Below are 12,616 nucleotides of genomic sequence, written 5' to 3' on the forward strand. Positions count from 1 at the left end.
GTGTGGAGAACGCTCCCCCAGTACCCGCTGGGCCTGCCTGGATCAGGTTTGCTTCGGTTTGCTTGCTAAACCCATACCTTCTGTGGTGAATTTTTCTGACCAGCCTGCCCACTTCTCTGCTTCCAGCTTCCCTTTCACTTCCCCTTTGGGGCAGGCTTGAATTCTGCCTGAGTTCCAAACAGTGTCCTGTACCAGAGCTGGATTTGAGGTCACCGATGCTTGGAGAAGTTCACCTTACTCACCCATGGTCACCTGGCCAGTGCTGAACTGGACACAGAGCCCAGTCCTCCTTATATCTGTCGGGCGCGGAGCCTCCCGGGCCTCACTTCACTGCCTGCCACCTCCCCCCACCCCACTCCACCTGTAACCCTTTCCCTCCTGCTCCTCCCCCGGGCCTTCCCACACCCGGCAGGATCACTCTTTTCCACATTTGTCCTCTGCGAAGGATGCTCGCTGAGGTGCCTGTGGAGCCCGAGCGTTCAAGTGGCAGCATTTGGAACACCAGGGGAGTTCTGCTGTCCAGGTCTGATGTTCAGCTGAGGATGCACCTTTTCATCGCAGTGAAAGGGACTTTGAGCTGTCTTGTTTTATGCCAAGTCACTGCAACCCTTGGGCTTTTGGCCAACTCCCAACATCACCCTCATCCAGACAAAATGAGAGTTTGACCCTGGCTCATGGCTGCACGTTGCCCAAGTATTTCTGTTACACTTCATAAGTGGGCAGGAGAATCAAGCATGCATCCTGTATTCACAAGGTCATGTGCACCCTAGACATGAAGACTTATTTCAATACTCTTGTGATGAGTATTCTAAAGGAAAAGCAGTGTTTCATGAAGCATAAAATGCAGACAGATAACCAGAGACAGTGATACGGAGTTGAGACCTAAAGATTAAATAGGAGTTAGCAGACTGTAGGGAGCTGGTATTTGGCTGCATTGTGGGGATCTGTGGAGTCCCTGAGAGGTGCAAACGGTTTATGTGCTTGGTTTGAGTCTGCCCAGAGGGTCCCCAGAAGAAAGACATGGTGATCTACTTCTGAGAGATCGGCCGTTGAAAACCCTGTGGTGCGTGGTTGTACTCTGACACACATGGGGCCCCCATGGACTGGGACTGACTCAGGGAAACTGGTTTTTGTTTTTTGTGGGACCTTACAGAATTTTTGTAGTGGCATACAGGGACCTTCAAAATCATTGGTGTACTGGTAAAGCAACTATTTGGGAAAAAAAAAAAAAAGCCCAGATATGTACCGTTTGCTGATTTCCATGGTATAGATACTCCAAAGTTTGGGTTACATTGAGTTAAGGTGGGTGCAAGGTATCTCCAAATGGAGATACCAAGTAGGGACTTGGAAATCTGGGTCCAAAGTTTATGTGAGAAGTCTGGGCTTGAGATATAAATTGGGAGCTGTGGTGTAAGATGGAAATAGAGTGTGGAATGAGGTGAGGAAAGGGCTAAGACCTGGCCTCTGGGTAAATTGGAGGAGATCTGGGAGTGAGGAAGAGGAAGGAGCTAGCACTATGACCTTGTGGGGAAGTGTGGCTATGATGAGGAGAAGACAGATGGAATGGAAACTAGAAGAGGGCTGTGATGGAAGTAGAGGCATTTTCTTTTCATTAGGATGGGGAAGTATTTTTATTTATTTCATTGTGTTTCAGGTGAAAGTTTACAGCTCAAGTTAATTTCTCATTCAAAAATTTATACACATATTGTTTTGTGACTGGTTGCAATCCCTGCAATGACAGCACACTCCCCGTTTCCTCCTTGGATTCCCAGTGTCCATTCGACCAGTTCCTGTCCCTTCCTGCCTTCTTATCCTGCTTTTGAACAGGAGCTGCCCATTTGGTCTAGTATATCTGATTGAACTAAGAATCACGTTCCTTATGTGTATTATTTTTTGTTTTATAGTCCCGTCTTATCTTTGAAGAGTGAGTTTCAGGAATGTTTTCAGTTTGGGGTTAACAGAGTGTCCAGAGGCCATAGTTTCAGGGGTTCCTCCAGTCTCTGTCAGACCATTAAGTCTGGTCTTTTTACATGAAATTTGAGTTCTGTTCTACACTTTTCTCTTGTTCTTTTTGGGACTGTCTGTTGTGTTCCCTGTCAGGGCAGTCATTGGTAGTAGCTGGCACCATCTAGCTCTTCTGGTTTCAGGCTGGTGGAGTCTCTAGTTCATTTGGTCCTTAATCCTTTGGGCTAGTGTTTTCCTTGTGTCTTTGGTTTTCTTAATTCTCTTTTGCTCCTACTGGGATGAGACCGATAGGTGTATCTTAGATGGCCATGTGCAAGCTTTTAAGATCCTAGATGCCACTCACCAAGTGGGATGTAGAACATTTTCTTTATAAACTATGTTCTGTCAGTTGACCTAGATGTCCCTAGCATGGGAGAAATATTTAAAAGCTGATGGGAAGGCAAGAGGGGAATGGGATGCAGGGCACAGAGGGAGGGATTGGCTTTTGATGAGGAGGCTTCTCCCTCCATTGGCCCAGAAGGAAGAAGAAGACAGTGCAGACGCAGGATATGTTCACAGATTTGGGAAGGTATTTTTTCCTTTGGGAGGATTATTTTTCCCCTTTGGTAGTTTTGATTTTACCAATGAAAGGGAACAGGTAACCCGTGAGTGTGGAAGGAGCAGGGCTGGGGTGAGGAGTAGGGGTTTGAGGAGCATGGAGAATCAGGCTTAGAAAATGGGCAGAAGCAAAGGAGGCTACGTAGCTGGAACCACAGAGTGAGCCTGCGGAGGCCACCTCGGTGGTTGGATGGTGCTGCTGTTGAATGATGGCTGCTGCAGCCATAGCCGACAGCCCGGTCAGCACCACACACTGGGCCTTGGACTCGGTACTCCCCTGCTGCCTTCAGCGACTGCCTTTGCAGGCCAGATGGTGCTGCTCTCTTTGCTGCTTCCGGAAAGAATTCTTCAGTGTCCCTGCCTTTTGGTGTCAGTTGCTCTTGATGGGAAATCTCAGAAGGAGACATCGATTTACTGAGTCCTGGTCATGTGCCCTTGCTGCCTTAGCCACCCGGGGAGCGGAAAAGCTGGTCTTTTCAGCTTCTAAAGTTGGAGATGGATTCTGTTCCCAGCAAGATTCATTAGATGGGAAGGGCATTCAGCTCCTTGACAGTGAAACAAGCAAACAAACGACAAACACCTCCAGCATGGGCTATCTCACCAGCCATACTCTGGACAGCAGCCTCAGGTCCCTTGTGTCTGGTCCAGGTTCCCAGAGAGCAGACCCTTAAGCCTGGAATTGAGCTGTGGTCTTTCTCAGAGTGCAGATGTATGGACTTCACCTTATTTGGTCTTGTCTTTCTGACAACCACGAAAACATCTTAAATTTTCCAAACTCCCCAGATGGTAGTACCGCCCCTTTTGAGAGCTGACACATGAAGGGATGTAGTGTTCAGGAAGTAAGGACACCTTTTGGCCAAAGGGCCAGTTTTAAGAAGAATAATTTATCTGTAGCCTTGTTGATTTGAAATGACACTCTAGCTTTAAGTTCATCTCCACAATGAACGTGATGACTAATGTAAATGACTGTGCAGAGCCACTTTAAGTGACCATCATAATGCCTTGCAGACATGCACAGCTGTGGTTGGAAAGGCCTCTGAAGTGCCCTGTCATTGGAAACAAACCAAAAGGATAATTTTAGACTTACATAAAACTCTGATTTCACCATGGATGTATAGGGTCGCTATGAGTCAGAATCGACTCGATGGCACTGGGTTTTTTTTTTTTTTTTTTTTTTGTGGAACCTTAAGAAAGAAGTATACCTGGAGAAAATAATAGATATGATGATTAAAATTGGGAAAGGATCATTCTGAGTATAGACCAGAAACATGTATAGTTGTCAGATAGGAGGATGTTGGCCAAGAGGAGTATACTTTAACATTATGGACGGTGTGAACTTATTTGTGAAAAATGACAGTAACATAATTTGGACTCTGATTTAGGACAAATAGTCATCACTGAGAAATATTTTGTTGAAGTCTACCATGGAGTTAAGTCAATTATAGAAATTAATATACTTTTAGGAGTTGTTTAGTCTAAAAAATATAAATAGATTCAAGGAAGATTGAGATAACTTGGTTGCTGGTTATTAAATGGGAGTTAGTTATATTTCTTTGCCTTGAGATAACATGACTATATGGTTTTCCTTGTTCTGTATAGCTTGTCAGGCAAATTCTTAGGCTACTTACCAACTTTTTTTTTTTATCACCAGATGTCATACCTAGTTTTCTTGTAAATCAGCAAAGCAGTGTAAATAAGAAAAAGTGAGCTTTACAAGGAGACGAACAAGGAGCCCTAGACAAAAATATTTTCTGACAGGTGAAAGTAGCTACACAGAGTGGGATTGAATGCAAGACTTAATTATGAGCTCAGAGTTCTTGAGTTCCAGTGGGTTTCAGCTTACTTAAAATCATCATCAAATCTATTTGTAATGTGTTAGTTGTGGATAAAATGCTCATGAGTAATGTATTTTAGTCTCAAGTTCTACACTTTGAGATAGGAATAATTTAGAGAATAAGGATTAAAATCTGCAAGAACTAAAAATTATGCCTTATGTCAGTAGTCTTCCTCCCTCCCTTTTTTTTCCTCCAGAGTTAAAAATTCATCAGTTAAAATACAGACGCAGGTGTTTCACCTTCCCCCTGTCCTTCCACTTTTTTTTTTTTCCTTGAAATCTCTCATTAAACAACAGTGGGCTTTTCATTTTCCAGGTTATTGTAGTGGTTCAATAACGTAGCCAGAGTTTTGGTTTAGGGGTTTTATTTGTTATTTTTAATCAGGAAGGGGGAGACTTTGATTCTCTGATTTTCCTCTCCTTTTCTGTTCCTACCCTAATCTTTACCTCCCGCTGACTTGAAGCCTAGAGGGATGTGGTGTTGGTATTTAAATATAGGGCAGGTGTCACTTGAGATAAAGAATAGAGCTTTGCGCTACTCCAATGGATAAATTTTTTTTTTTTTTAATGGGTAAGAAGAGGACTAATGAGAGAAAGTTTTTGACAAAACACTGAGGAAACATATAATAACTAGCAGTGCAGTGGGTTTTCTCTCAAAAGGAGATGCTAGGGTGAAGGTTCTTACCTGCGGTGAGAGGCAGACCTTTGGAGTCCCTTCCTGTAAACTTCTAGAATGACTACCTTCCCTTCTCACAGGTGAGCATGTGTTCCTGGGACCAGTAAGAAAGAACGGAGGAGCTGAAGGATAAAGCAACTTTCCTCCTTAGTTCTAAACCAAGCACACCCTTTCTAATGGTTCCAGGGATCAGGTTTTACAGTACAGGGCGATGATAAACCCACAAGACAGACGTGCCCTTGCTGAGCCACTGGCTGATGTGTTCTTTGGATCAGGATTAAAGGGATACTTTTTCAGGCAGCTGAGTTGTATTTCATCACTAGCTTTCATTGTTTTTGTGAGGATTGTACCTCATTTTGTAAAAAGTTTCCAAGCAAGATTACTAAAATGAAGTTAAATGAAACTCTATCTGCATCTTTCCTTCTCAATTAAAAAAAAAAAAAGTCTATAAAATTAACTAATTGGAAATGTCCTTCAATTGAGCATCAACCACAAAGTAGTTTTGATTGTTTCCATATCGTGTGACTTATTTTCATGACTTATATTTACATTTTGTACATGGATAGTGGGGATTTTTATAATTTAGTTCATAAAAATAAATGTTTCAAAATGTCTCTCCACAGGTTACTGATTAATTGTAAATGTAAAAAGGTAACTTTGCAATAGGGAAACCTGATAGGCATCTCCTTAAGCACGTGACCAAACTTAGCATCACTGGAAGTAGGACAACCTGGCTTCGTGTGCCTCCTGATGTGAGGCCCCGAGAAGGATGTTACCCAGGTAGTGCTCCTGCCAAAAGTGCTAAACCTGAATCACATCATGAGGAAGTAATCTGACAAATTCAAACTTTAGGACATTCTTTGATATAAAGGACCTGGACACCTCAACATATCAGTATCAAGAATGACAGAAAAACAAGGTGGGACTGTTCTAGATTAAAGGAGACACAGGAGACTTGACAACTAAATGCCATACGTAACCTTTAATTAGGTCCCTGGGTGTCGAAAACAGTTTGTGCTTGACTGCTAACCTAAAGATTGGAGGTTCAAACCTACCCAACAGTACTGTGGAAAAAAAGGCCTGGCAATCTGGTTCTGTAAAGATTATAGCCAAGAAAATCCTATGGAGCCATTCTACTCTGTAACATGTAGGATTGCCACGAGTCGGAATTGATTCAATATCAACTAACAACAACAACCCTTGATAGGATCTTGGATTAGAAAAAAAATAAAATGGCCTTATTAGGACAATCAGTAAAAATTGAATATGGACAGTGTTTTAGATAAGATTTTTTTGTATAAATGGTCTTAAAATTTCTTGGATATGAAAACCTTGAGTTTCTGAGGAGATACGTGGTGAAGTATTTAGGGGTGTAGTGTCATAATGGAAACCCTGGCGGTGCAGTGGTTAAGAGCTATACCTGTTAACCAAAGGTTGGCAGTTCAAATCTGCCAGGTGCTCCTTGGAAACCCTATGGGGCAGTTCTGCTCTGTCCTATAGGGTTGCTATGAGTCAGAATCGACTTGATGGCAATGGGTTTAGTGTCATGATGTCTGTAACTTACTTTCAAAGACTCAAAAAAAGGTGTGTGTATATGTGTGTGTGTGTGCGTGCATGCATGCGTGCGTGTGTAAGAAAGCAAATATGGCAAACAATTGTTGAGCCTAGATGCAAAGTGTATGGGTATTTAGCATACTGTTCTTTGAGCTTTCCTGTAGGTTTGGAAATTATTCAAGATAAAAGATGGCAAAATAAATTAGAAAATGCTGCTTTGTGAATCAATATGTTTGTCTAATTATAAAGTTATTAATAGCCTGACTTTCTCTTTCATTATAAACTTAGACTTTTTTTGGTGGGTGTACTATTTACTTGAGCAAGAATCTTGTTTTGGGGTGATTTTAGATACATTTGCATATTATTTTGTATTTTTACATGTTGCGTTTATTCATTTCAATTCAACAACATTTATGAAACACGTCTCCTGAGGAAACAGAAGTGAATAAGGCACTTAGAGGCCACAATTTGGTGGGAATGATGGATGAAAACAAATACGTGGCATGAAGCATGACAGTGCTATTGTGGAAGGAGAATATATCGTGTGTATGAAGCAGATATTATTGTTCCTCAGATATCTTGTGATCATTTTATTATTTATGGGCAAGAGAATAAAATCTCAGAGTGGTTAAGTAATGTAGTTAGAGTCACACAACTAATGAGTGGCAAGCAAGGATTCAGACCCCAGGGAGTTGATTCTGCTACACTCTTAGCTGTCTACCCCCAAACTCAGGTGCTAGGACAAGGTCATCCTGGGCTGGACTCTGTCTCCGAGCCTGCCAACTTGTGCTCGCTTCTTGAACTCAGTGCAACCATGCAGCTTTCGTAGTCATTCATTCATTCATACATGCATAGCATTTATTGAGCACCTATTACATGCAATCCATCAAGACCCTAAATGAATAGAGGATGGCCTGTAGCAAGATGTAATTTCAGAAGCTTCAGAGAGATGAGCATTGAGGAGACAAACAGGCCAGACGGTCCTGTCTCATCTCAGGTACTCACCTGGGAGCCTTTTGAAGTCATAGTGCCTCACAGCCCACCGCTTATGATTATTATCTGCTTTATTAAAACATTTTAACCATAAAAAAGCGATGACTTCAGCTGCGTGCTGCAACATGGATGAACTCTGAAAACATGATGCTGAGTGAAAGATGCCAAACACAAAAGGACAAATATTATATTTATATGTATTCCATTTAGTGTATTCATGTAAATGGAAATACAGGTTCCATTTATATGAGATGCCTAGAATAGGCAAATTCATAGAGACAGAAAGTATATTAGAGGTTACTAGGGAATTGGGTGGGGAGGACAGAGGGGAGTGACTGCTTAATGGGTACTGAGTTTTCTGTTTGGGGTGATGAGAAACATTTTATATAGCATTGTAAATGTAACTAATGCATCTGAACTGTACAGGTAAAATGGCAAATTATATATACATATATATATATTTTTAATATATTTTGTGTGCATATATGTGTGGTAACTAGATACAGTGTAATTATTAATCTGCCAGGATTTTGACCTCAACCAGGATTAAACCAAAAAAACCAAACCCGTTGCCATTGAATCAAGTCCAACTCATAGCAACCCTATAGGACAGAATAGAGCTGCCCCTTACGGTTTCCAGGGAGTAGCTGGTGGATTCAAACTGCTAACCTTTTGGTTAGCAGTTGTAGCTCTTAACCACTGTGCTACCAGGGCTCCCACCGACCAGAATTAAGGGATATATTTTTAGATATTTGCTAAGTTTGTATCTTCTTGGTGGATTGTCCCTTTAATCATCATATAATGTCCTTCCTTAAGTTTTATGGTGGATTTCGCCTTACAGTTTATTTTGTCTGAGATTAGTATTGCCATTCTTGTTCTTTTTTGGTTACTGTTTGCTTTCTCTCTCTCTTTTTTTATTGTACTTTAGATGAAGGTTTACAAAACAAACTAGCTTCTCATTAAACAGTTGGTACATATATTGTTTTATGACATTGGTTAACAACCCCATGAAAAATCAACAGTCCCTTCTTGCCCTTGGATTCCCCATTACCAGCTTTCCTGTTTCTCCTGCCTTCTAATCCTTGCCCCTGGGCTGTTGTGCCGCTTTAGTCTCGTTTTGTTTTATGGGCGTGTCTAATCTTTGGCTGAAAGGTGAACCTCAGGAGTGACTGCATTACAGAGCTAAAAGTGTGTCCAGGGGCTATACTCTCAGGATTTTTCCAGTCTCTATCAGGCCAGTAAGTGTGGTCTTTTTTCGTGAGTTAGAATTTTGTCCTACATTTTTCTCTAGCTCTGTCTGGGGCCCCTGTTGTGATCCCTGTCAGAGCACTCCATGGTGGTAGCTGGGTACCATCTAGTTGTACTGGACTCAGTCTGTTGGAGGCCATGGATAGATGTGGTCTGGTTACTGCTTGCTTTGATATATTTTTTCCATCCTTTGATTTTTAATATATTTATGTCTTTGTGTCTAAGGTATGTTTCTTGTAGACAGCATATTGATGGATCATGTCTTTTTAATCTGTTCTGCTATTCTCTGTCTCTTCACAGGTGCATTTTTAAGCCATTTACAATCAGTGTGATTATCGATAGGTGTGAGTTTATTGCTGTCATATTGTCGTGCTTTTTTTTGTGGCGCTGACATTTTCTTGGTTCCTCTTACTCTCCTGTGCTGAGTTCCTTTTGTTTGTGGATTTTCTTTTCATTTATGTTGTGTATATATATATATTTTTTAATATTTTACCACATTAAAAAAATGGTTTAAAAGACTACTTTGTATCTCTACCTAACAGATCATCAACAACGTTCAAGCCATCTTTGGTTCGTATTGTTAGAAAAATATGCGGAGAAAAGATTACAACTCAACCTTTCTCATTTGCTTTTTGAGCCCTAAATATTATTTCTTTGACAATGCACAACTTTCCCTTTGCTAGTCTACTTATAGTGACTCCATGACCTGCCACTTTTTAGTTTCATAAAGAACCCTTGTTTATATCAGTAAATCACAAAGTGTTGCTCAGACTTGCTTTGAAGTATTTTGAGTGGTCAAAGAGCAAGCAAAAGTAACTGATAATAAGGAGTTTAACACAAAGAACCATTTAAAAGGTCTGTAGTTTGGAATAAGGAGCCCTGGTGGCATAATGGTTAAGCAATTGACTGCTAACAGAAAGGTTGTGGGTTCGAACCCACCCAGCAGCTTCATGGGCGAAAGACTTTGTGATCTGCTTCTATAAAGGTTGCAGCCAAGAAAACCCTGTGGGACAGTTCTACTCTGTCACGTGGGGTCACCATGAGTCGAAAATCGACTCTGTGGCACCCAACAACAACAATAGTTTGGAATTATCAAACAGAAAAGAATAACTTCAGACCAGTTGGTTTGGCAGGCATGAGCCAGGCTCTGAACCCACTTTGGACACCACTTTCTCTGCCTCACAGGGAGGTTTTATTTTCCTTGTCCCAATTTTTTTTTTAATTATCACAGAAATGTGCATAACAAAACACTTGCCATTTCAGCATATATAATTCAGTGTCACAGGGAGGTTTTGAGTCTGCAAGTCTCAGAGGAGATTTGCTGCTGAGTGGAGCACTTGGCAAGAATCCTCTGCAAGCCACATAGCAGGGTTGGCAGTCGGTAAAGCGTACAGCTTGCAGTGCAAATGGAATTGGGAAAAGCGAAGTGCAGCCCCACCAAGATTCAGGGCACACGAATGTCTGCTGGAACCTCACAAATGAGTTCCTAAAACAAAAATGGGAGGGAAAGATTTTAAAGTGGAATACCCTGTCTGATAGGTGCTGAGAGATGGGTGGCGGGCCCAGTGGGGCTGTTGAATTAGGCCGGGTGGCAGACTCATGGAATGAGTGGGGAGGCACTCTGTGGCATGTCTCCACCTGCTTCTAGAGTTTGGGTGTCTCACCTCCATGCTGCTTCAAGGGGATCACACGTTGCCTTGGAACAGGATGAGGCTAAATAGAGAGGCTCCCTTCTGAGCCCTCTGAGGCTGTCTCATTTGTTTGGATTTTTAGTGACAAGAAGTACAATTTTGAAAAACCCACGCGCTCAAATAACCCTCCAGATGTATTATAATGTAGCCCCTTGCCCCCAGGCTCCCTGTGATGGAATTTTAGCACATTTGGAAATAATGATGTTTGGAACTTCTCTGACTATTTCCCCCAGGATGAAACAGGTCGAATGTGAGAACCTATAAGATCCTGTGGCATAGCTAATGCGCTAATTAATACTCAGTGAGCGGGATACTCGCAGGCTCAGGGTTTTGACGCCTGCGTGCTGTGGGCTTGTTTTTTAACTGCTGGAAGCCACACTTTCCTCAGCTGTAAAGTGCGGTTAATAAAACACCACTTTTTATGGTGAGGCCTAAATGAGAGAAGGTTAGTGAAGCGCTTATGTTGCCTGGAATGTAAAAATTATCAAATCATAAACTACTATGAAAATAATTTTTTCTGGGGGGTGGGCGAGTGTGCTATGATTATGAGGTTTGTTGGAAAAGGTTAAGAATGTCTTGAATTATTCCCATATCCCCAAATGTTCCGGTTACACCCTATCCTATTCGCGTGGCTAAGAGTGGTCTTATTTCAGCGTGACACGAGAGGGATGTACAGCTTTAAGGGAAATATATTTGCTCTAATTTTTCAAACTGGAAGTTCTTGAATTTCCTATGAATTCCTTCACTATGTCATAACAATATGTCTTTGGAAATTATTAACACCTTTCTTTATGTATTGCTCTGTGGTTTTTGGAATACCTTGTAATTCCTAATTAGTTTTTCTCCATGAGGTTAGATCAGTTTTTCCAAGTGTTGGTAGATAATCTGGGAGGGTTCACCTGAACCCAGGTAGGCAATATTTTCAAGATCAAAGAGCAAGTGTTTGACTGGGACAGAACTTGCTGAACTTAGGTGTGAAAATTCTTCCTTTTGCAGTAAGCAATAGGGTTTCTTAGTGCAAAGAGTAAATCACCATGACATAGAGCAGTGGTTCTCAAAGTATCGTCTGAGAACCCATGAGGGTCCCTGAGGCTTTGCCGAGTGTCCTCTGTTTTTCCTTACCATGTGTCCATGTGGGGCCAGATTTTCTTTAAATGTTGCAACCAAAACAGCATATATTCAGAAGCAGGTATTGGACTCCAGCTGTCTTCTATTAAGCCAAATATTTAAAGAGATTTGCAAAAAAAATATAAAGCAATGCCACTATTCTAAGTTTTTTGCTTTGTGATATGAGTAATTTTTCATAAAAATTTACTTCATGTTATTTTTGGTAACATGTAATAGCTTTTTTTATTGTTATTTTAAATGAGTTAATTAAAAAAACTTCATTGCCATTGAGTCAATTCTGACTCATAGTGACCCTATAGGACAGAGTAGAACTGCACAATAGGGTTTCCAAGTCTACAGAAGCAGACTGCCACATCTTTCTTCTGTGGAACAGCTGGTGGGTTCGAACCACAGACCTTTCGGTTAGCAGCCAAGTGCTTTAACCACTGTGCCACCAGGGCTTCTTCATCTGTTACCTGTTTAAAGTCACTATTAAATCTGTTACCTGGAGGTTAGGAGGTGTGGAGTGGGGATCATCCTCTCATTAACACAGTAACATAGGTTGTTTAATGGTTGTGTTCATTGTCATACGGGGGTCTTTGGGAAACATATAGACCTTAGGGTTCAAAATTTAAGCCAGGTAAGTTTTGAGAGAAGGGGATAGAATAGACTGCAAGGAATCCTGGGGGTCCACTATGGAAGGCATCTTGGGGTTCAAGAGTGGGAGGATGAAGAAAGCAGTGCCAAAGCCCCACGGCATTTCTTTCATGATTTTTGGTGGACGTGGTCCTTGGGTGGTACAAACAGTTAACGTACTTAGCTGCTAACCAAAAGGTTGAAGGTTCAGGTCCACCCAGAGGTTCCTCAGAAGGAAGAGCTGGCTATCTACTTCCAAAGAATCGACAGTTGAAAACACTGTGGAGCACAGCTCTACTCTGACACACATGGGGT

General features: G+C 41.6%; 1 protein-coding gene across 1 annotated transcript in view; it reads left to right on the forward strand.

Moving 5' to 3' along the window:
- Positions 1-12,616, forward strand: part of LAMA3 (laminin subunit alpha 3) — a 323,465-nt gene that overhangs the window by 52,070 nt on the left and 258,779 nt on the right. The window lies entirely within an intron of this gene.

Source organism: Elephas maximus, chromosome 11 (genome assembly GCF_024166365.1).
Source record: "Elephas maximus indicus isolate mEleMax1 chromosome 11, mEleMax1 primary haplotype, whole genome shotgun sequence".
NCBI lineage: Eukaryota > Metazoa > Chordata > Mammalia > Proboscidea > Elephantidae > Elephas > Elephas maximus.